The 26,151-nt window shown below is 45.3% G+C and overlaps 1 protein-coding gene across 2 annotated transcripts in view; it reads left to right on the forward strand.

Moving 5' to 3' along the window:
- The window catches only part of SPON1 (spondin 1), a 420,788-nt gene that overhangs the window by 224,239 nt on the left and 170,398 nt on the right, over nucleotides 1-26,151 (forward strand). The gene's annotated exons all lie outside the window — the stretch shown is intronic.

Below are 26,151 nucleotides of genomic sequence, written 5' to 3' on the forward strand. Positions count from 1 at the left end.
GAGCTGGAATCATGAGTATATACGTCTGTTAAGAGGCGTGTCATTTGCACCAGTTACTGCACACTGAAGATCATGACTTGCAGTAAAGTACTAGGGGGAAGTGTTGTGCAGGTGTACGCATATCAAGATGTATACAGCTCTGCGTTTATATCGAAATACGCTAACTTTAAGTGCAATGTACATTTATTTTGCTACCAACTTTCCCCAATGTATCCTGTATATACCCTTTTAATTTTTTTCTTTGCTATTCGTATTGTATAGAGTGCAAGCTCTTCAATGATAATACAACACTCAATAGGCTGCTTTTCCTCTCTGCTATGATAAATCTTTGTGAAGTTCCTATAACAGAAGCGCAGGTACCCTGGAGGATACAATGCTCTCTTGAAAACATATTACAGAAAGCTTAAAATAGCTGAAAAGCGAGCGATATGTACAGTCTGTGTTCACTGTGTAACACTACATGCAGTAATAGCTGCTTGGAGCACTGGCTGCTTCTGGTGTATATGCTCCATCCATAACTTGCCCAGACCTGTATGACACTTAGCGGCCTCTCGGGCTTTTAGCATTTTCCAGAGCAGGTTGTAGTGCAGCAAGTATTAAATGTAATTTTGGAATCTTGACTTATAATCAGTCAATATAATGGGAGCAGCTATTTTCTTGGTAGTGTGTCTTAGCGCAAGTTACATTAGCAGGAGTCTTCTCTGCGGGCATAGCATAAACACAGAATATCAAACATTTACCCACAGAATTTGGTGCTCCGGAGTGACTGGAAGGTGCTTGTGAATGTAGAGATTGCAGTAAACATGAGAACTGACAAAGGCCTGATGCCATGATCTGTAGTGGTGGGTGATTATGTTGTCATACAGCCGCTTAACCATGTATTTGCAAATATATGCAACAAAGACCTCGGGATTTCTATTATAATGTAGCATTCAAGCTTTTGTCTTGTTTTTATTGTAGTTTGCTGGAGGGAGACTTTTTCTTTTTCTGTAGTCCTGAGTAAACCCTTCCCTTTACAAGCACCTGTGAATAACCATTAAGCTGATGTGAGCAACCACTGTTTTGTATTGCAGTTATGACTAATACACAGATGTACTAAGCCTTGGGCAGTGGTAAAGTGGAGAGAGATAAATTACCAACCGATTAACTCCTAACTGTCATTTTACAGGCTGTGTTTGAGTAATGGCAGTCAGGAGCCGATTGGTTGGTACTTTATCTCTCTCCACTTTATAACCCTCCAAAACTTAGTACATATCCCCCTAAACCTCTATGGCTCCAACTGTCAAACATGAAGGAGGAAGCGTGATGGTCTTGGTCACATATGATGGATCCCGAGTCGGAGACTTGCACAGAGTGACTGGCACCCTGAACCAAAGAGGCTATTTGCAGCGGGATGCAATACTCTCTGGTTTTTGCCTAGTTGATCAAGGGTTCATCTTACAGCAGGATCGTGACCCAAAACGCGCCTACTGTACAGGCTATGTTAGACCTACCTCAGAGGAGAGGATCAAGACTGAAAAATGGAATGATTAGCAAAGTCCAAAAAATGAGATCATGGATTTACCCCTGGTGGTTGTACCTAATGGATCATTCTACAATAATTATTGTTACTTTTTTATTTTATATATAGATAGAAAGATATACACACTGTGTGTGTGTGTGTGTGTGTGTGTGTGTGTGTGTGTGTGTGTGTGTGTGTGTGTGTGTGTGTGTGTGTGTGTTTGCGTGCAAGATTTATCCACAAATATTAGGAGGACGGATAATTGCTACATAAACTATAAAAGTGCATAAATGTGGCTGTTCCCAGGAGACATTGTTATCCGAGAGACACTGCAGGAACTATATTTATGCCAATCTGATGAATCTCTGTGAAACGAGAACAACCCAGCAACTTTTTTCATTTCTATGTTTCAATGAGGGAATAAGATGTCTTATTTACAGAGCAGACCCTGGCGTGCTGTGACCTATTTTGCATTGCAGCGTAACAGTATGGGTACTCTGATATTTAAATCATGTTGATTTTTATGTCTAAATATATAATGATGAAGGCACAGAATATGTGATAACCCAAGGACCAAACAGCTTGTAGTTTCTTACAGGCCTAGAGCACTTGTAACTCCCAGAGCGAGGTATTTATTTTATGCAATTTTCTTTTGTTTTTTACACTATTTGCACTAATAGTTTGTATATTATTAGATCTCCACCTATTCCATCACTACCTGTTTTAAACACTTTGAATTATATGTAATGATATGTATGGGGAGACGCTTGTGTTCACTGTGAGGGAGGGGCTGGGTGATTTTCTGAGAATCACATCATCACGCGGGAGGGTGATCTACGCTCCCCAAACCCTGTGGATCTCCCCAAAACTTTGGAGCCCCCCCAGACATTGTGGGAAAGTAAACAAGCATGCAAGTAATACAGTGTCCTCATCCACTTAGCGTCAATACGTCATACGGTGCGAGAGGGATATTTTGAATATGCCAGCGGACGGGATCCTGGGCGTTGATATACCAACGCCGGACGCCGACATAATGCCGACGACAATATCTCGAAGGGGATCAGGATACCAACGTCGGCATCCCAACCCCCACCATTCCGAAGGTAACAAGACGGGTTTGTATGATACATAGCCTGGGGTGGGGGGTTAGTTTTAGGCACTCCTGGGGAGAGATTAGGGTTAGGCATCCCACAGGGAGGGGGTGTTAGCCACCATTGGGGGGAGGTTAGGCACCCCACAAGGAGTGTTAGGTTTAGGATGTGGGAAGAAGGTTAGGGTTAGGCACCACCTAGGGAGGGTTAGGGTTAGGATGGGAAAGGGTTTCACTTCATCGGGCTTCTGGTGTCGGGATTTGAACCAGCTGCTTTTCAGTTGCTGGCATACCATACCCAACATGAAGCGAGATGCCTGGCGCAACTGAGACGGTCTGAGAGGAGTTTTCTTTAAAGTTTGTGTTTTATTTCCATCACAGCTGCAGCAAAACACCACTCACAGTGTATTAGAGACACTGGGCTGTGTCTTTAGCCACACAGGAATTAGATTTAAGCACATACAAAGTCGCGTGAGTGGGACTGTTTGATGCGACTGAAGCCACAGTGTATGAGGACAGATCTATTTACTTGCCACATTGGATGGTGATCTGAGTTGGAGATGCAGATGTAGAGACAACATGAATCTTCGCATTGCACAGTGATTTGTGCTGCCTTGCGCCTGAAAAGGTGGAACTCATGAAGGAAAAGGATGGGCGAGAATACTGTAGGGTGACTACAATAAGGGGTAAATCTACTACAGTGAGAGTTTTTAGAAGTGGAGATTTTTGCCCATAGCAACAAATCAGATTCTAGCTATTATCTTCTCGAAGGTGCTAGTTAGATGTTAAGTAGAATCAGATTGGTTGCTATGGGCAACATCTCCACTTCAAAAAACTCTCACTTTAGTAAATATACCCCGTAAGAGTGTTCTCAGATAAATGCAACATAGATGTGGCCCAGGGCCGTAACTAGCGATGTGGGGCCACTGCCGCCGCTCTAAGCACTGGGCCCTTTAAGCAGTATCGTCGTTGCCCCACAGTACCTACATCTGGCTAGCAGGGTGCCTGGAATCGCTGCTGCAGTGCCACCCAGAGAGTCCTCTGGATGCTCCAGAGTTGGACTCTGCAGCCTATATAGCCCCCCGGAGCATCCTCAGGATGGAGGCAATGGAGGCCCTGCCCCTCTCAGCATGATGTCATGCACTCAGGGGACATGGCCAGCACAGGGCGCTATAACAACCAGTTATGGCGCTGGTATGGCCACATTTGCAGATACACCTGTCAGGAGGATATGGTAGAAGTATCAAGCAGTGCAAAGAGTGAAGTGAACAAGTGGAGAACTAGCCCATAGCAACCAATCAGCTTCAAGCTAGCATTTATTAAGTACATTCTATAACATTATAGGTAGAAGCTGATTGGTTGCTATGTGCAATGTCTCCACTGGTCCACTTTTCCTCTATTTTCACTGCTTGGTACATCTCCCCCTATGTTTGCTGCAAACGCTGGTGGGCTGGTGCAGGGTCAGGTGAAAAGGGTCTACCCTCAGAATGCACATGTACCCCCTTCCCTCTAAACACCCCTGGGGCAGTCTTACTGTATGTGCACTAAACTAATATTCATGAGAATGCAGATTATTTGTTTACTCACAAGTGCCTCATGCCTCAGCTCACCATTACATACAAGTGAGTTGTAGGCTAACATGTGCATTGTGCATGTAAGAGTTTTTCTGCCATCTATACTTTCTGTTTTAATTAAATCAATGATAAGAATTCATTTGTGAAGTATGTATTTAGCATTGTGCTATGTAGAAGTACAGTGACAAATACAATACTCCCAGGTCTGTGGGTTAAGTGCGCACAACGCATTAATATACGCAGCGCACCATTATGTTGGCATAAGGTAGAACATGTTTCACTTGCAGGGCAGGACCTAGAAGTGGTGCCAATTAGCAGAATGGAGATTGACTAAAATAAAAATTGTGCTGTTAGCTGCATTTTTAATAAACAGTTCCCATATTTAGGAATGGTGATTTTATATATATATATATATATATATATATATATATATATATATATTTATATACACACAGAGAGTTGGCTAATCAGTAACAGATACATCTCGTCTGTGAAGAAAATCAGAATAACAGTATTACAGTGAACTTCTGTGAAGAAGGGCGACACATTACTTTTAATGACAGAAATTGTTGCTCTGTGTGACAGGCAGCGGATACGAAATCGAATGGAACTCCTAGAGGTGCATTAAATGAAATCCTCAGAAGGAGAATGTTTTAAATGGTTTTCAGCATAAGAAATTACAGTGGCCATCTATTGCAATCCATTCCTGTAGTGTGTGGACTATGTTTTTTTTTTTTTTTTTTTACAACTTTGAGGTTAGATCGCTATAAAGTAGCCAAGTAATGTAACATCGGGTGTATTGCTGGTTAATTGTTACAAAGTTCCAAGTATTTGAACAGCTGCAGAACCACTATAAATATAGTATTTGTAAATAAACCATTCTGTGTGGCTTTAAACTAGTGGCGTTAGGTCAAATAGGGAAACTGGGAGGGTTGGGTACGGATAACCCTGAATCTAAGCTCCCACCTAGTGTCTAAACCTAACACCCCCTCCCCGCACCCTAAACCTAACCTCCCCCCCTAGTGCCTAACCCTAATGCTAACCCTTCCCTTAACCCCGCTACTTACCTTCGGGATTCCGGCGGTCGATCTGCCGGGCTGCCGGTGCTGGGATTCTGACAGGTGTCGGGATTATGACTGCATCCAAACTGAGATTTACCCTATAAGAGTGAGCAATGACAAGCTCTGCTATAAGTGTAAAACTATGGAGGAGTTTTATCAAAGCTTGGAGATAAATAAAGTGGAGAGAGATAAAGTACCAACCAATCAGCTCCTAACTGTCACATTACAGGCTGTGTTTGAAAAATGACTGGAGCTGATTGGTTGGTACTTTATCTCTCTCAAAGGCCTGATAGATCTTATCTCTCTCCACTTTATCTATGTCCAAGCTTTGGTAAATCTCTCCCTATATCCTGCACCTTCCTCTGCTACGCTTCATGTGGACCTTTCATTAGTCACCAGGTAGCATAGCACTCTGGTGCTTTGTGCTGCAAACTTGCACTACAATTTCAGCAGCACATGAAGATGATTTTGCCCCAAGTCATTACACAATAGGAGCACAAACTGGAGAGACCACAAGTATATTTATGAGGTCTGTGATGTCACAAAATTTCATTTGTGGACCATGTGGCACATAGTGGTGAATGGCAAATGCATACTTGCCTACTTTCCAGGAATGCGAATGGGCCGTCTGAATTTCGGGGAGTCCTGTCTGACTCCAGCAGAGTATACCACCATTCAGGATCCTTCTTTACTTATTTCTGAAGTGGAAGTGGCTTTCAATGCTAATATCATGCTAATGGTCCCATCCCCTTCTGCGAGATGACACATTTTTCAAAGTTGTGTGGCAGGAGGTGGGGCAGTGATGATGCAAAACACCTAACCACATCCCCTCTTGACCCTTGGAGCTCCTCCTATGGGATCCAATGAGATCCATAAAGTAAGCAACTATAGACAAATGTCGAGGCTCCCAAAAGTGGTCCTCAAGGCACCCCATCAGTACAGGTTTTAGAGATACCCATGGTTGAGCATAGGTGGTTAAATCAAATTGACTGAGGCACTAATTAAGTCACCTGTGGTCAAGCATGGATATCCTTAAAACCTGGACTGTTAGGGTACCTTGAGGACCAAGTTTGGGAACCTCTGGACAAATGTCATCCAATGCCTACATAGCTTTGCATTCAATAAGGTCTTGGGCAGATTGGGAGAATTTTAATCACCACTCTAGGATAGGTGATTCAGGCACCTGTGTGCCGATCTATAAGAATGAGCCTTTACTGTACAGGAAGCAAGGACAGGAGATCTCACAAAGTTGAGGGATTCCTGTGCTTTGTGTGGAACTATATATTGTTTTTAATTAGCCCTGCAACTAGTCCTGAAACTTGGAACTAGAGATGATCGGTTTGGTTTTACTCAGATATGTTCGGTTCTCATAAACGACATCATATTGGCTGCCCGGCTCTCACATGTTTTGGATAGCCAATAAGATCAATCAAAACTGATCCGAACTTGCACTAATTTGGCGATAAGAATCAGATAAAACCGAACCCGCACATCTCTACTTAGAACACAGTGGTGGAGAAAATCAGTTATTTTGCAAAAACGTCCCTTGCTCCTTGCGGATCTAACGTGCATAAATATCCAAACTGAAATCAGCGTATTTAAAAAGAGGTAAAGTAAATATTTAACACTTGAAATAAAGTCAACTTCAACGACTCCTTAATTTTATGAGTTATAGTAAATAAACATATGCAATACGCAGTGTATGATACATCCTACCATTGTCAGGGCCAACCTGTTTATATTGTGAGAAAAAGAGAAAATGTTGAATTAGCTTTGGATCAACTGTGTGAACATCAGACATCTGTGTAAGCCTCAGGGTACTCAGGATGTCCGGAAAAACTACGCTGCTGGGGCTTTTGAGGAATGCTTGCCGACTTTCTCTGGGAGGGGGCAGCTAGGTCAGCGCTGCAGGGGGCGTTGTGGTGCTAAAAGTGGGCTGTGCAGGGGCATGGTGGCGTGATCACGTCATTGTGGCCCCTACTTACTATATTATGCCAAAATTTTCAGTATTGTTAAGCAGGGCTACGATGACGTGATTCAGCGCAAATCGCGTCATCTGACCCCTCCAGACCATCCACTTACGACAGGTAAGTGAAGGGGAGGTGCGGGGGAAAGTATGGGGGTTCGTGGGGTTGTGGTCAAACTGGGAGACTTGCCCTGTCCTCCACCCGATGTTCAGGAGGGGGAGAATTGACAAGTATATAGCCAACACGCAATGCTTTCCCTCATCACCCAAAATAACTGCAGACTGTCATTCACCTGATGTCTGCAGCCGCTCTGCGTCCAACTTCGCAGGACCAGATCTGCACATGCCCAGCGCAGCCTCCGTGGTAGCGTAGGAAAAAAAAACAGAAGCCTGCATGATAATCGAATTACCATCCACCTCTGAATCAGCTCGTGTCGATAACAGAAAGGCTGATCCATCCTAAAAAAAAAGAACATGCACTATTATACTTTTATAAATGAAAAACTGTTGTTAGATTGACTGAAATGTTTAAAATGCTTTGATGGCTAATGTAAAATGGTCCTCCGGTTATAATGGTGTAAAAGATCCTCCAAAGAGTTATAGAACCTTTATAACAAGAATGCATATAAATGAAAACGTCCAATTGTACAATATTGTACAAGAAAGGATAGGCTGGGCTCCATCATTACATTAACTGTAATTAATACCAATTTTGTCTCATGGAAATAAATTGAAATATATTAGAATCTTTTTATCCCTCCAATATGCTAATTGGGCTCTTTGAAAACCTCGCGGTTTAATGCACTGTCCCTGTCATTGAGCCAGACCTTCTAAATAGGCACAGTGTGACAGTGGAAGGGAATTATGTCCGTCAATCCCGTATTGAGCCTTTCTTCTCTGTTATTTGTATGCTTGCAATGCGATGAATGCTGGAAGCAGCTAGTATTGTACATGTTTCCTTGTTATAAGCATTTGGGGAAGGCGCCTCCACAATAGGCTTCTCATGAATGCGAAATACAATGAAAAGGATTTACTGTCCTCAGAAACCCTATTCAAGTGTAACAATCATACAGGCGATTCATATAACTGAACAAGGAACAATCCTGGAGACCATGAAACAAACTAGTTGTGATAAGATATTTTCAAATGTGCAGACAGATTTAGAGTTCAGAGGGGCATGCACTCTAAATCGCAGTGTACAAATAAAGCTGGCCAGCAAGTATAATCTGCGTGGAGAAGCCGGCAGTACTTTCCCTGCATGCAAAATAAAATAAAGAATGTCACCCCTTGCAGCATAACCTTGTTTTTTTTTTACTAAGTGCAACTTTGCAGACTGTGGCTGGATTTGCTGTACACACGTACTAGATGACCTGGCACGGAACCAGTATGATTTACCGACAGCCGACGGCGGTGAAGATCCCAACCATTCTTTGTGGTAAGTATTGCTAACCTAATTCCCTACCCTAACCCTCCTTTAGGGGTGCCTAACCCTAACCTCTCCCCCAAGTGCCTAACCCTAACCTCGCTCTAAGTGCCTAAACCTAACCCCCCCTTCCTCGCAGCCTAACCCTAAGTCTCCCGGGTGGGTGCCTAACCCTAACCTCCCCCCCCCCCGGGAGTGCCTAACTCTCCCGGGGGGGTGCCTAACCCTAAATCCCCCCGTGAGCCCCTAACCTAACCCCCGCCCCACGCGCGGCTGTCTGTGCACGGCACCCAGCTTACCTTCGATCGGTCTGCCAGGTGTCGGGCTCCCGGCGTAGGTCTAATGACAGGCATCGGGATTTCGACACCTGTTATTAGAACCTTGCCGGGATTAGACAGTCGGGAAAAAAGCGGTCGGGATTTTGTCCGTCGGCTTCCCCCTGGCACTGCTGTATACAAAAATATGTGTTAAATAACAAGTTAAAACAGCAACGACAGTGCTATAAAAACCAAAAGAAAAAAATTTCAATCTCTGTAATTCATTAGAACAGACAAAAAGACCACCGGTGGAAAAAAATGAAATTGCAATCACTAAAAACTTTAATATTACACATTCATGTTTCAAAATGACAACACTTGGAGACCAAAATATAAAATAACAAACTGGGTGGTTTGAGACAACAAACTGCAGCATCTGGATCACTGAATGGCGAGCAACTGTCCAGGTCCAAAGGAATGAAAGCAGAACAGATCAGCAGCGACGGTTGTAATCAAAGGACCTTGGTAAAATCCATATAAACTACTTTTGACCGTTATGGGAAATTTTGAGCAGGATTTACTTCTACAGTAACTCTAAATTAAGTTTACCTTCTTTTTGCTGTTCCCCTCTGGGAGATCCTAGAGGTAACCTCCAAGGGTTTGGTTTTGGAAGTTCGAAGATGCAATGACGCGTTTCGCGTAAACATGGCCCTGCTCCCATTGCAAAATGCTGTCATTTGTGGTATCATGCAGTGGGGAGGAGCTACAGTCACATATTTTTACACAGTATATGAAATCACACCCACAAAATATTGCTGGATTAAGGAGAGTCTCCCAGGCTTTCCAGGAAGAGTAAGCAAGTATACTCTAAATTAGGCCCTCTGTAATACATTAGATGGGTGTACTTGCCATCCTGCTTTGGAGGTTCCCATACTTGATCCTTTGCTGGGAAATGATACACTGGTGACAGAATCCAGCTTCGTTCTAGGTAAAAGCACAGTGATCCTGGGGATGTAGTTAGTGGCCGCCGGTCACAATCCCGATGGCAGAATGCCGGCCAAGGATGTATGATAGGCATCGAGATACTGACGCCTATCATAACCCCGAAGCTGTAAAACAGAACTACGCTGGCCCGAACGAGGTAAGTCCGGGGTGCACGTCTTCTTAGCAGTGGGGAGGGTTAGGTTAGGGAGCTCCTGGGGGACGTAGGGTCAGGCACCCCTCCAGGAGGGTTAGGCTAGGGGAAGGGGGGATTAGGGTTAGGCACCTCAGGGGGAGGTTAGGGGCAACCCCCCTGGAAATGTTAGATTTAGGGAGCGGGGAGGGGGGGTTAGGTTTAGGCACCCCTGGGGGGAGGTTAGGGTTAGGGACCCCCCGGGGAGTGTTAGGTTTAGGGAGCGGGGAGGGGGGTTAGGTTTAGGCACCCCTGGGGGGAGGTTAGGGTTAGGCACTAGGGGGGAGGTTAGGGTTAGGCACCCCTAAGGGAGGGTTAGCTTTACTTACCTCCGCTGTCGGCATTTCATCCTTTCTATGCAGCCGCCAGCGTTACAATCCCATCCCGTGTTCCTGCACTATACCTCATTTATAAAGTACACTAATGCACACCACAAAACACTGCCATTTTGCACTGCCACAGCTAGATGTACCACCAAGCTCACATCAAGGTACTGTGCATGCCTACTCTCCATCCTTGTGAGACACCTCCGTAACCTAGAAGTGGGTCTCAGTTTGCGTAAGATTCAGAAATGGCGCATTGTGCAAGACTGTAAATGTCACATCAATGTCCATTCGCTTACTACAGCGCTTCCCAAACTTTTTTGAATCACGGTGCCCTAAAGTATCAGCATTGTTTCACGTCACCCCTAAGCCAAATGTTTGTTATTGAGAAATTCAGAATAAAATGTAGTAAAGTAAATTGTGCTGACCTGTCATCCTTAGGGTCAGTTATGTGGTGGAGGACAGGTTTGTGCTTCTGTATGTCCACATATTTACATTACATTGACCATTCATAATTTGATTTGGTGCTGGGCCACTAGCCTGAGGCACCCCTGCAAGTGTCCCGAGGCACCCAAGGGTACCGTGGCGCACAGTTTGGGAACCATTGGCTTGCCATTTTATTGCTGCTATTTTCATTAAATTAAGCTTTTCAGTTCTTCCAAAACAATGTACAAGACTGTATTTATGGCTTACATTAATCATGAGCATGAGGGACATTGGGACTGTCTTTATTAAATGTGTCCATCTTTTTGTTACATTGCTCAGGGTAAGCTAGAAGTGTTTTCTGCTGGGATATTTATGACACTGAAGTCAGGGACTCAGTTTGCGGATTAAGCCATGGGCTACCCTCTCGGCTCCTCCCCCCCCCCCCACAATACAAAATACTCTTTATTGCAGCATGTAGTAGGTAGTGCAATAGACAATGAGAGACCTCAGTTTCTCTTGACACTTAATAAAATTATTCCAGAATATTTTTATAAATATTTCTCTGTGAATGAATATATGTTACGATTCTACACGGTACATTTGTGATAATTGTTACTAATTATTTTATTTATATGTTTTGATGACTCTAGACTAGAGCATTAGAGAAACACAAAAAAAATGTACAAAATTCTAACACCAGCTGCTGTAGCCTTCAGCTATGGGAGCCAGAAATACTGCTTTTCTATTTTAATTAGAATCTCTTTGCCCAAGGTGAATTTTACCCATGGTACAGTAGAATAGTGTTTAATTCGGAGGTAGTGCGCATGGCAGACATTGATTATTTTGAGCAGGAAACATCTCTCAGATGTACCAGTTCATCCGGTGGACGCAAATACAGTCCTGTATGCAGCGGTTGTGGCAAATATGCAAAGGTTGCAGCCGCTGACATTTGTATTGAGACTCGCACTTGTATTGGATCTGTCAGCTCGCCTCTTGTGTACATCAGTCGCACCATCGATGTTCTGAGCAACCCTATTGCCGATCAGAATGTCCATCGGGAAAAAGCTGCCAGAACCTCAACGACTGCATACGAATTAGCAGATGCAGCCATTGGGGCATATTCAATTTGGGGCGGAAATTGCAAAAATCCCACACCTGCAGGGTTTTGCCAGCAAGTGCGGAATTTTTGCTATTCAATTAGGAGGGGGGTTTTTGAGTGCTGGGAAGTTTTTTTTTGCGCACCTCCAGAGCATGACCAATTTTTCCTAAAATCCACATTTTTGGGAAAAATGGTCGGGAAATGCCCTGAGACCCTGGCGGCACCCCTCCTAATGGCTAAGCAATTGGAAGTTTCCAGTTGTGCGTCCAGCGTCGGGACCCGGGCTCCTGCAGCAGCGGTGAGTATGTCAGTGTGTATGTGTGTGTGTACATGAGTGTGTGTGTTTGACTCCCGGTGTGTGTATCCTAGTGTAAGTATGCACCCCCACAATTTGCGCTGGGAAAACTACATCTCCCAGCAGTCCTTGTGCCTCGTTGCAGCCCCCGGGACTCCCAGCAGCCCCCTCCCCAGTGAGAAGATAGAGGGGATGCCTCTGGGAGCCGCGGAGACCAACAGAGACCCCTGGGCAGGTAAGTGTAATTTTTTGTATTAATTTTTTTATGTGGCGCAGGGTTTTCAGCTCTGAAAATCCTGCAGCCCCTTTATTTAAATTGGGTATCGGGAGCGCGGCTATCCGCGGTAATCCAAAATTGGGCGTGAGGTTTTTCCTCGCTAAACCTCGCGCCCAATTGAATGTGCCTCCTAAGACATGTCCCAAAAACTATTGGGATACACCTGGGTTTCACTCGCCACCCCCAGTTACCTCCCACAGACGCTCCCTACAGTATCTGTCAATCACACTAAGTCCAAGTCCACACTGCAACTGCCGTCAGTAATAAAACTTGGTACATGCGCACTGCGCCTCATACGCAGTACAATAATAATCAAACAACACCACAAACATCGTCATTGCGTAGACCACTGAGTCAGACCCAAAGGCCCTGATTGGTAGTTCAGTTCCCTAAAATCGGGAGTGTTCCACCTAGATGTTTGTAATATTCTTTTCTCTTTGGCCATGTCTGCTGTATACGGGGCCCAAATGGAATTTACATTTTAATTTAAATAATCATAATCTGCACTTTATACATGGAAACATTTATACTGGCGATTGTGATGAGGGTTTTTTTTTATCATTTAAATAAACAAAATATCTATCAGGTTATCATAACAAGCTGGATTCTCTGATGCAGCAAAGCTATGTTGGCTCGGCATCGCTCCATGCTTTCGAGATAAATGTCTATTTTATTTACGTTAAAAAACTGAAATACCAAGAAAACAATTCAATTAGACTTTACTTGACGGTAAACAGATTCTGATTGCCTTCCATCCTTCTATTCCTCTAGATCTAGATAAAAGAAAACATCTGTCTGAGTAGGTCTCCTCCTCTGTGTGTACGTGAACACACAGCAGAATGAAAGGATAGTTATTGATTGGGATTTAAGAAGCCAGATGTACATTTCTTTGTACTCTCATTCCAAGTTAATGGAAACATGCAGTAGCAATTTTTAAATTAGGCTTTACAGTACAGAGAATACGAAGCCAGGTGGACCTTTCCAGTCTGAATCTACTGCAGATGTCCATATACTTATTGTGCACTGACCCTCGTGTTTCAGTTTTGGTTTTGGATCTGGATCTCCCCTGGTTTTGGATCTGGATTGGTTTTGCCAAAACCTCACCTCCGTGTTTTGTTTTTCGGTTTGGGTTTTGGATATGGATTTTTTCTTAAAAAAATCATAAAAACAGCTAAAATCACATAAAATGGGCCTGTTTTGATCCTAAAGGATTACTAACCTCAATAACATTTATTTCCACTCGTTTCCAGTCTATTTTGACCACCTCACAGCTCACAATATTGATTTTTTTCATCTAGTTTAGGCCCAAAATTTGCACCAAGATAGCTGGCTGACTGCAGCAGTGGGCGGCACAAACACATGGCAGTTCAACTTCAAACATGGCACATCAGGAAACACTTTTATTATTCAAGAGAAGCCTGAGGGAGTTGGAGTATGTATGTAGTTGAAGGCAGGGCAGGGACAGAGAGGGTTGATTGGTAGTAAATTTAATTTTGTTTTTTGATTCTGAAGAAAATGTTTGAAGTAGAAGGGGAGGTAAGGAGGCATTTAAAAAAAATGTGATACATTCACATCAGTCCTTGCCACAGAAGAATCCTTGAGCATGGCTACTGCTGCTGCTGGGAGTTGATTTTTTCATCCGAGAAGGGGACAAGGAAGAGTGCTTTCCAAAAACAAATAAACAATTGACTTAAATAATCCTTTGCAAACCTTCTATAAAAGGCATTTCCCAACCTGTACAGGGACATAAAAAAACATAGTTAGTGACCTTAAAGTGACACTTAACCAGCACAGATATGTGGACAAGCGTAAGATCTATAATTTAAGGCAGGTGTAGCCAACCCTGGTTCTCGAGAGCTACAAACAGTGCATGTTTTCCAGGTCTCTTCACAGAATCACTATAATAATTAACTCCACCTGTGGATCTTTCTAAATGTTTCTACATCAGGGTCCATAGGGTATCCACAGGATACCTTGGGGTATAGGCGATGGCGGCAGACATCCAGGCACCACAGAGTTAAAAACTTCTCCATCCTCCCAGGATGCACTGGGGTCCCTCTCCTATACCCCGCCCCCGAGCCTCAGGCACTCAGTTTTCGTCAGTGCCTGGCCGAAGTCGGATGCACCGTACAGAGTGGGGGTCTGCAGGCCCCTGAAGTTCTTCAATGCAGCTGTGGCTGCACATCTAATGAGCAGACAACATGGACAGTCTATACTGATGTCCATGTCGTCGCTCCTACACCCCGCTGGTACCAGAACGCCGGTACTGATCCGGGGATGCTGGTGGGTGACTGGGGTCACAGCTAGCGGTGGCCCCGGTTGCCCAGACTGTGGCCGGATTTACAGGGGTTCAGGTAAGCGGCAAGGTTCCGTGGTGGGTCCCAGCCAAATAGCACAGTCCTTAGTCCCCAGGCAGGGGGCTCCCTGGGGACTGGCTGCAGTGTGGAACCAGGCTACTGATCCCTGCGCTTTCCGCTACCCCCTGGGACTGAGGACTGGACAGAAACAGTAAATGACCAGCGTCCCAGGGGTTAAATGCATGCCTGGGTGTCTATTCACTCGGCAATGAGGTTACTGGGACCCATGGTATCCATGTTTGACATGGTGGAGGTTGCCCAGTTTTACTCGAGACCTCTGCTGAAGCTGATCCTCTCCAGATGGAATGGGTCGCCCCAAAGGATAAAGACACAGACTATGGTGCTTTCCCCAGAGGTGCGATTATCTCTGGACTGGTGGCTACAGACGGTTCACCTGAACAAGGGGCGCCACTTTTGGATCGCAGACTGGGCCCTTCTGACGACGAATGCCAGTCTCCGTGGCTGGGGAGCGGTGATGGGTCCACACTTCTTTCAGGGAAGGTGGACATCGGTAGAAGCTGCTCTTCCAATAAACATATAGGAACTGCGGGCAGTATTCAAGGCTCTCCAGCAAGCAAGACAGGTCTTGCAGGGAAAACCTTTGCAGGTACAGTCGGACAACGCCACCACGGTGGCATACATAAACCGCCAAGGAGGGACTCGCAGTCAGGCGGCTCTGACAGAGGTGTCCCGCTCTCTATTATGGGCGGAAAAGCATCTCACTGCAATATCAGCAGTGTTCATACCAGGAGTTCTCCACTGGGAAGCAGACTTTCTCAGCAGTCAAGACGTGCATCCAGGAAATTGGTCTCTTCACCAGGAAGTGTGTCAGCTACTGGTGAACAAGTGAGGCCTTCCAGAGATAGATCTCCATGGCCTCACGACACGACAACAAACTGCCAATGTTCGGGTCAAGAACAAGAGACGAAAGGCTTGTCTAGTGGACGCTCTGGTGGTCAAGTGGACCTTCCAGTATGCGTACCTCTTCCCTCCGTTCTCCCTTCTTCCTCGAGTGATACGCAAATTCATGCAAGAAGGCGGCATGCTACTGCTGATTGATCCAGCGTGGCCCAGGCGGCACTGGTACACGGATCTTCAGGGTCTCTCAGTGGACACTCTGCTGTTGTTGCCTCAACGTCAGGACCTGCTGTCTCAGGGTCCTTGCCTTCATCCGGACCTGAGTCGGCTGTCTTTGACGGCGGGGCTATTGAGACTGCCCTCTTGAGGTCCAGAAGTTTCTCCAGCTCTGTGGTCAACACCATGCTGAGAGCTTGGAAGCCTTCATCTGCCAACATCTACCATAGAGTGTGGCGGGCTTTCTTCCAGTGGTGTCACACTAGAGGTTATGCTCCTCAGGTGTTCAGATTGTCCAGGGTTCTGGCCTTCCTACAGGCGGGTTTGGACCAGGGTCTTCGCCTAGCTTCCCTGAAGGTACAGGTGTCTGCACTTTCAGTGTGGTTTCATCGTAGGATTGTTATGCTTCCTGATGTCCGCACCTTTATGCAAGGGGTGCTTCTTATTCAGCCTCCCTTTGTTCCACCTGTGGCACCATGGGATCTGGCTGTGGTCTTGAAGACTCTTCAAGGACCGCCATTTGAACCACTGGGCTCAGTGGATTTGAAATGGCTACCCATTCAGACTGTATTCCTTCTGCCTATTGCTTCGCCCAGAAGGGTTTCAGAATTGGGAGCTCTCTCATGTAGACCTCCATTTCTAATTTTTCATAGACACAGGGCTGTGCCGCGCACTCGTACTGGGTTTCTTCCAAAGGTGGTATCTAGTTTCCATATCAACGAGGAAATTATTGTACCATAGTTTACTTCACTGGACCTTTCGGTTGGTGAGGCCACCTTGGCTGTGGTGCGGGCTTTGAAAATCTATGTGGACCGCACTTCTGTCTATAGGAAGTCAGACTCTTTGTTTGTCCTTTATGGCTTTCATAAAAGAGGTTGGCCTGCCACTAAACAAACATTGGCAGGATGGTTTCGACTGGCTATCTCTGAAGCTTTTGCTCACAAGGGCCTTCCTGTTTCATCTTCTGTTAAGGCTCATTCCACTAGGTATGTGGGTCCTTCGTGGGCAGCTTGATGTGGCGCCTCAGCTGTTCAGCTTTGCAAGGTGGCCACGTGGTCATCTGTCCATACTTTCGTACGGTATTATGTTTTTGATACCTACGCCTCTCAGGATGCTTCCTTCGGGCGATGGATTCTCCTCTCAGCACAGGAGCATCCCCACCCTTGAAGGATACTGCTTTGGGACATCCCCAAGGTATCCTGTGGATACCCTATGGACCCTGATGTAGAAAATATGAGATATGGTAAGAATTTACCTTTGTTATCTCTATTTCTACGAAGTTCATAGGGTTCCACAGGACTCCCGCCCTGTCGCACCTGTACTGTGGTTCTGGTCACCGGTTTTTCGGTCTCCCTCTGGTGAGAATGTGATTCTTGTGTGTTCCAGACTTTCTTCTCTCTCTCTCTTTATCCTCCTCCGGCCTAGGTGGTGCCTGGATGTCTGCCGCCATCGCCTATACCCCAAGGTATCCTGTGGAACCCTATGGACTTCATAGAAATAGAGATAACAAAGGTAAGTTCTTACCATATCTCATATTTTTGGTGAGTAATGAATACACCTGTGAACCAGCTAGGTCATCTGGAAAATGTGAGCTCTCGAGGACTGATGTTGGCTACCCCTGATTTAAGGCCTTACGTTGCGTCTTTCTTGAGAATCCTGCGCAAAGCTTCTGCGGCTAGGAATGGATTTTCATCCCAAAAGTGGACCATGAAGAGTGCTTCCAAAAAACAATTGACTTAAATAATCCTTTGCAAACCTGTAAAGGCATTTTCCAACCTGTATAGGGACATTAAAAAAAACAGAGTTAAGGTGCCCACACACATAGCGATGTGCTCACAATCAGCCGATGTGTACGATTTTCCTTGAAACTTTCCACGGCACCTCTGCACACGATCTCCACATAATCTGCACACGATTTGGTGTCCAATCTTCATACGATATCACCTGCATCCAGACATCTGCGACCAGCAGGGACGAGCATCGCATCATGATCGTGAGTGGGGACTCACGATTTTGGCATATTTTACATGATTTGTCGTCACGATTCGTCGAAATCGGCCAAATCGTGTAAAATATCGCTGTGTGTGTGGCCAGCTTTAGTTAGTGGCCTTCAAACTGCCATTGTTCCCACTGTCCACTTAACCATATCAGATATGTGAACAATCGAAACAGAACATTAAATGCAACATTTCAGATTTAAGATTTAATTCTTACATTGTGTCTTTCTTGGGAATTCTTTCTTGAGCGCCAAGCCTGCTTGCTGAGAGTGGATTTTTTTCATCCCAGAAGGGGACCAGGAACAGGAAGTGTGCTTTCCAAAAATAGATAAACAATTGCCTTAAGTAATCCTTTTTTGCAAACCTTCTGTACAGCCTGTACAGGGACATAAAAAAAACAGAGTTAGTTAGTGGCCAGGTAAGGCTGACACGCACACAAAAAAAATATTATATTTTTGGGCAGCAGCCCCTCGACAGATAGCAGCACAGCAACCCTGCACAGCTACGCCGATGATAGTGACAGCCAGGTGTGGCTGAAATGCACACAAAATTATAATTTTGTTTTGGACCAGCAGCCCCTTGACAGACAGCAGCACAGCACCCCTGCGCACCTACGCCGATGACAGGTGTGGCTAGCACACCACACAAAAAAATTTGTTTATTTTTTTTTAACACTAGGGTGAACCCCTGAAAAGAGGCAGCAGCCCCATAACAGACAGCAGCACCGCACCCCTGCACTGATGACAAGTGTGGCTAAGCTAACACTAATTTTTTTTACTTTTTCACACCGGGGGTGGGTGAAGAGCACCCCTGAAGGACAGACCACCCCCTGGAAAACACAGCATTACAGCCAGCCAGCCCCTATGGACAGGACAACGACAGCCAGCCAGCCCCTATGGACACGACAACAGCCAGCCAGCCCCTATGGACAGGACAAGTACAACAGCCAGCCCCTATGGACAGGACAACGACAGCCAGCCCCTATGGACACGACAACAGCCAGCCAGCCCCTATGGACAGGACAAGTACAACAGCCAGCCCCTATGGACATGACAACAACAGCCAGCCCCTATGGACACGACAACAGCCAGCCAGCCCTTATGGACAACAGTAGCCAGCCCCTATGCACAGCGTCAGCATGCAGTTAACATTAAAAAGTATTAAGTATTAACAGCACAGCTCCCAGCTCCCTCTCTCTTCTCTCTCCAGAGCCGGAATGAAAAAAGGCGGCGAATCGCGGGACCTTTATAGAATCCAAAACCCGCGAGAATCCGACAGCGGGATGATGACGTTTTGCCTCGTTTTCAGAGCCGAGTCAGGCGGGAAAACCCGAGATGACTCGTATCTGCCTCGGTTCCCCGTAATTCGGGTGGGTTCATTTCTCAGGGAACCGAACCCGATCATCCCTAGAAATTATCCCTGGTGAAAGCACATACTAAGGGGAGGAATGTAGTAGGGTGTGAGGTTGCAAAAGTGCAGATTTTTCAGTGAGTTTGCCTTGAGAGGTAAACCAGCGGGTATTTTTTAAAGACAAACTCCACCTGGTATTGCCTATAAAAATCTCTGCTTGAAATCCTGCAGCAAAATTGCCGAATTTCAAACATTTGGTGGAAGACGGAGCCTCATATATACCCCTAGCTGTAATTGGCTGGGTTGTGTCCTGTATTATAATCATACTTGCTGACGTTTAATCTGCCCTTTTTGTGTGGAGGCAGCCAGGTGGGAGGTTTGGTGGTACAATCGCATTATTGTGACCCCGCTATACAAAGCCGTGATTTAATACGTCATCAAGCTCTCCAGACTGCCCACTTCTCTTGGCATGTGGGCAGCAGCGACCGGTACGCAGAATACATGTTCTACTCTCCCCGGAGCCCAGGAGAGCTATCCAGCTTTATGGATATATTCGGGGCAGTAAGTAATTATAATATAAATAAGATAATGCACCCCGTGCTGTAAAATATATAAGTATCATTAATGATGTCACTGTGGAGGTCAGTCACCATATAAACGCACACAGTTATAGTCTGAGCACTTTTATTAAGATCATGGTAATCTGAAGTCACTAATTCTGTATGACGCACAAGTTTTACTAATGAACACTGAAGTGATGACAACAGATTTCACAGATTATATGAGCTCACTGTTTATAAATATATTATTGACAGCAGTTTATAAATATATTAGTATGACTTGTGACGCAACTACACACTGCCCTCTCTGCCCGCTACTCCACCCCTGCTGCGCCCCCTTCTCTGTCATGCTCCGTTCCCGTTTTTTCCTGATCAGCCCCCACTGTCCCACTCTGCCCCCTCCCATTCTGTCCTCCATTCCTTACTGTCTTGCTCCGGCCTCCCCGCCATTGTATCCTATCTCATGCCCCCGTGTCGGCTCTTGACACCCCTTGCAGCGATGGTCAAGTGATCAGATCCACCTGCGCAGTTGAGCACTGCATAAAAGTTGTCGCACGGAAGTACAAAGCTGGAATGCTCAAGCTGACATTTGCATATTTTCGCACTTCCGCACTGAGGGCCTGATTCAGAGCCGGACGCTATTTGCGCTCGCTCGTTCAGAAGAAGTGGCAGGCTATTTAAATTGAGCGCTCGCTCTTTGTGGTCTGTTGACGCCTCTATGTCTGAGCGAGCGAACGAAACATGCGCTCGCTATTTTGTAAAGACTCCCCCTGGCCGCTTGCATCCTACGTCATCTCCGCTATTTATTTGATTAATAGAGTACATCGAAATGCATCTGAACTGCTCGCAAGTGACGTGGTCGATGACGCTGCTTTGTTAATTATGCACACCCTTAAAACGCCCGTTTTGACCTTTTGGCACGCCTGCGTTCGGATCACCACTCCCCGTTTTCAAGCACCTTCCCCTGTTACCACCCACAAACGCCTCATCCTGTCACTCAAATTAGCAGGCACTCGCTATTTTGCGAGCGCTCGATTTCCGACCGCAATGACTGGTTGGCGCATGCGCATTACGACCCATACGCATGCGCAGATGTGCGAACATCGCTCGGAGTGAACGAGCGGCCGCTTAGGAGCGGCTCTGAATCAGGCCCTGAATCAGGACCAATGTTCCCTCCTTGCTAAATTCTTCAAAAAGTTGTAACATTGATCTTAGGGATGGACATTGAAAGCTGATGGTTACCAACCATCGATGTTCCTGATTCGATGAAAGTACTTTTTCCATCGAATTGCGGGTATTCCATGGTTGCCATACATCGGATGCAGCTTTCCGAAGCCCATCGGATGACTGACAGCTTGTATGCAGCTGCGTACACCCGGAAGTGGTGTCTGTAACTCACTTCCGAGCATGTGCACAGTATAGCCATCGCTGGATTTTATGTTGGAAGCCTATATATTGTAGTTTATGTAAGTACGATTTTTTAAATAAATTCATTATAGCCAATATGCTATATTATATGCTGTGTGGGAAAAGTATTTATAGGTTTTATAATCATTTTGAAAACTCAGATGAGTCAATTTTTTTTATTGCTGATTTCATTTGCGGAAAAGATCACTCAGCATTAGCTCTCTAATTAGGTTTGGAATTTATAGAATCAGTACCACTATGTGTTACTATTACATGCTGGGAATAGGCCAGATCTTTAAAACACATATTAACATAAATCGTTACTTGTTGGCTTGGCACTGCTATACATTTGTGCCTCAGCTTGCTCATTGCGATCAAGACCTCCTCTCACCAACTGTCCAGTATTTCTTTTCTTGGGCAGGCATATTGTGCAGTTCCGTGCCTGTGTGACACAATAGGACAGTTTCGTCTGCCCAGAGTCAAAGAACCTGCTGGGCCCTGACTGAGTGAATGAAAGTCTAGTGTACATCTCTGATGTTTCCTACTCTGCATGTGCAATTTGCTCCCAAACACCAGAAAACACGAAAAAGGTCGTTCAGGCAAGTTGGTTAAATCTGTTTGATTTAAACAACTTGTCTGACCAACAGCTTTCGTCCGTTTTCCGGTGTTTGGGAGCAAATGGCTGATTGTCATTTGCTCCCATGCATTACAGGATTTTCATTCCAACCAATCAACTAGTCGGGTGGTTGGTGGAAAGTTGGCCTGGTGTATGTCAAGCTTAAGTCAGTGCATTCAGTTGGCATCTTTGAAATGGTCTAACATATGGCGGCTGGTACAAGAATGGGTTCCAGGAGATATGTAAGAGGTAAGCTGTGACCCTCAGTTTGTTGAAGAAAGCTGGCAGACCATGCAGTAGGTTAATAAATAGCTAATAAGCTTGCTCCTGTCATGCAAGATTTTACAGGATCATGTTGGACAAAAAAATAAACAATAACCCATACATGCCTACTCTCCCGATTTGGCCGGGAGCCTCCCGAAAACCGGTTGCCACTCCCGGCTCCCCGGAAAAGTAGGCAAGTCTCCCGGCCCCTCCAGTCCCCCCCGCAATGCATCCCGCAGCGGGGGCTGATGATGTGATTTTCGCTGAATCGCGTCATCATTGGCATTGTGTAGTGGGGGCTGAGCCAAAATGATGCGAGGATGTGACTCCACCCCTAAATGCAGTGTGATGTCCCCTGCCACGCCCCTTTTGCAACCCCCATGCTAAGCCGACCGGGTGCTCCCTCCCGGAAGGGGCAGCCAGGATATCGGCAAGTATACAATTACCTAAGTAACAAAACATCCCTTTCATTAATAAAATAGACATTCATTTGCTTAGGAAGTTATCAAAACTGTTCAGAGAGAACTGTGGCGCATTCTTGAGGAATATTTTTTAGAAACCATCTTGCACCAGTAGTGATCCATTACATACAGACATATGACATTTTTTTCCTCACAATAAAGTTGTCAGCTTAATGATCAATAAAGAAAGATTATTGAGGATGTGGCTTTGTAGTCACAGCACCCTTATGAAGGTCCCTGTCCATATGTCAGATAATACTCTATTCAGTGTCCATTCCATAAAGCCATAGAGGTGTATATATACGGAATCGGTATGATATCCCGACATTTGGGATGCCGGCTGTCAATAGACTGACGGCGGGATCCAGATGGGCAACATCTCCACATTTAACAACTCTCACTTTTAGTAAATATACTCCCTAGAGTTCTAGTTGAATACGCATGAGAGGCACGAAAGTTGTATGTTTACAAGACAATTACTGTACTGACACACCACACTCACATAAAATGAAAACTCGACACAAAAGTCAGTTTACCAACATCGGCAATTATTGAATGAATCTTTGCTTTGTGTTGTTGGTTATATGCAGTGTCCTTGGATAAACGCTGCTTCATTGTGTAGAAGAATGCAGACCTGTTTTCTCTTCTGTATTCTCTTATGCGCATTGTCTTCTTGTATTCTCCTCCATGCTGATTGTATTTATTGCTGTCTATGGGGAAAACACTTACGACATATTACTGTATATTGATCTATATTCTGCTACAATTCACTTTTGGAATACAATGAGAGAAACTGCTCTTGCCGTATGAGCCGACAGATCACCTATAGGTTTTGCATTATGCACCAATGGACAGACCAGCGGCTTTACTTTTACAGTATGGCTTTGGCTATTGCTTTCGTACAGTTTGAATTATCCCAACAAATAGAAGATAACATGATTTCTAGGTTAGTGTCAGAGCTGCATATAATATGGAGACATTAACATGAGCGAATAAGGACTACAAGAAGAGGCAGCTAGGTTTTGGTCTAATGCCGGGTACACACTGAGACGACCGGCAATTTTGGCGATGGTCATGGTGTTTTGCCTTCACCCTGGACATCACATGATTGCTGGTATACACTGCAGTGATTAATGAGCGACGGAACGATCACTCGTTCCTTTCCTTCAGTAATATGCGACAACGGGAGAGCGAATAGCGTGCATACACACTGCACAATATGCATGATTTGTGCCAAACTGGCCAAAGCGGAATGACATCGCTCCAGTGTTGACCCAGCTTAGGGGCGTTTGGCGTCATAGCTTTAGAACCTCAAAACCACTTAGGCACTGAATGCATTTTTTATTTTCATTTCCAGAATGTTTTTGCAATTTGACTTGGAGTGCTGGAGCATAACCCTTTCCCCTGAGGAGGTTTTTCCCAGTACTGGGAAAGTGAGAACCCCAATGATAACCCACAGTCCAGGGAGCCATCATTTAAGGATGAAACATGGCATATACAATTATTTGTGTCCATTATGTCATGGATTGGAAGACATATACTGTATTTCTCAGATGTCATATGATCAGCTTGGGTACTGTTTGTCATTACAGTCAATGGTCCCACACTCTCCGCTTGTCACATACAGTAAGATCTTAATGGATAGCTTCCTTCCATCTATCACGCCTGAGGGTTGGTTTGGGTAGGAACAGGCGTGGAAGGCTGAAGGGGAGAAGGAACTTGGGTGGCTTGAGCCAGGACTTCTTCATGTTATGATGTGAGGAGATAGAGATATGGCAGTGGATGATGGGCCCGAAGGCGAGGACAGACATAAAATGTCTTTATTAAACAGCAAGTTACAATGAGAACTGGAGATGATAACACTGAATGAATAAGCAGAATTCGATCGAGACCGATGATGCTGGATTGAGAGCTGGAATCGGTTTGAGACCAATGTTGATGATTTGAAGAACTTGATGGATTGAATCTGATGTTGATGAATTGATGAACTTTATCGGTTGGAACTGACGTTGATGAATTGAGGAACTTAATTGATAAGAGTCCAATGTTGGAAGCATCGGATGAGACCGATGGTTGGAGTAATCGACTGGATCAGAAAATCTGCTTTCCCTTGAGCGGCTTTACTGCTCCTTTTGGAGCAGTGACACTACTGCGCATGCGTGACCTACAGGTCACACATATGCACAAGAGCCCAGACGTCCGGCGGAAGGAGCCGGACAGGGGCGGAGGAATCCGAAAGGATCCCTCTTTGCAACCTGGACCTCTTTCCCATAGGATCCCGGAGCAGGAGCATTCGTCATCAGAAGATGGCGAATGCTCCCGCAATCAAGCTCCGAAAATATTGTGTTTTGGAGCTTGATGAATTCTGTCCCCATAGTAGTGTATGGGGAGAGCGGGCCATTCCGGGAGAGAAAGGTAAGCAGGAGATATCTGTGATACTAGTGTATGGGGACAGTGGGCCATTGCACCAGAGGAAGGAAAGCAGGAGATAACTGTGATACTAGTGTATGGGGACAGTGGGCCATTCCGGGAGAGAAAGATAAGCAGGAGATATCTGTGATACTAATGTATGGGAACAGCGGGCCATTCCACCAGAGGAAGGAAAGCAGGAGATATCTGTGATACTAATGTATGGGGACAGCGGGCCATTCCACCAGAGGAAGGTAAGCAGGAGATATCTGTGATACTAGTGTCTGGTGACAGTGGGCCATTCCACCAGAGGAAGGTAAGCAGGAGATATCTGTGATAATAGTGAATGGTGACAGTGGGCCATTCCACCAGAGGAAGGTAAGCAGGAGATAACTGTGATACTAGTGTATGGGGACAGCGGGCCATTCTGCCAGAGGAAGGTAAGCAGGAGATATCTGTGATACTAGTGTCTGGTGACAGTGGGCCATTCCACCAGAGGAAGGTAAGCAGGAGATATCTGTGATACTAATGTATGGGGACAGCGGGCCATTCTGCCAGAGGAAGGTAAGCAGGAGATATCTGTGATACTAGTGTCTGGTGACAGTAAGCCATTCCACCAGAGGAAGGTAAGCAGGAGATAACTGTGATACTAGTGTATGAGGACAGTGGGCCATTCCGGGAGAGAAAGGTAAGCAGGAGATATCTGTGATACTAGTGTATGGGGACAGTGGGCCATTGCAGGAGAGAAAGGTAAGCAGGAGATATCTGTGATACCAGTGTATGGGAACAGCGGGCCATTCCGGGAGAGAAAGGTAAGTAGGAGAGATCTGTGGTATGAATGGCCCGATAAATTACTTTCTACAATTGCAGGTGAAAATGTTCATATTCACCTGCTTTTATAAAAATTAAGTAATGATGAATAGGCCCCTTAGTAGTCTATTTATCAAATAATATTTTTGGGCTATTCCGTGAAATAACACCCGTTTTCAGGGGATATCCAGGAATATTAAGAATCTCCAATATCTGCTACAATCTCTCCATTTCCGACAGCAGCTGGAGCCCCCATGGGTTTTTATGGAAGCTGCTCTGCTGCTGGATTTACCTTTGCATTCTAGAGCTTAGCCCCAACAGGAAAATGCCATCTTCAGAGGACATTATCCTAGCCTGTGGACTACTAATTTGCATATTTT

This window comes from Taudactylus pleione, unplaced genomic scaffold (assembly GCF_031769625.1).
Source record: "Taudactylus pleione unplaced genomic scaffold, aTauple2 ptg000100l, whole genome shotgun sequence".
Classification (NCBI taxonomy): domain Eukaryota; kingdom Metazoa; phylum Chordata; class Amphibia; order Anura; family Myobatrachidae; genus Taudactylus; species Taudactylus pleione.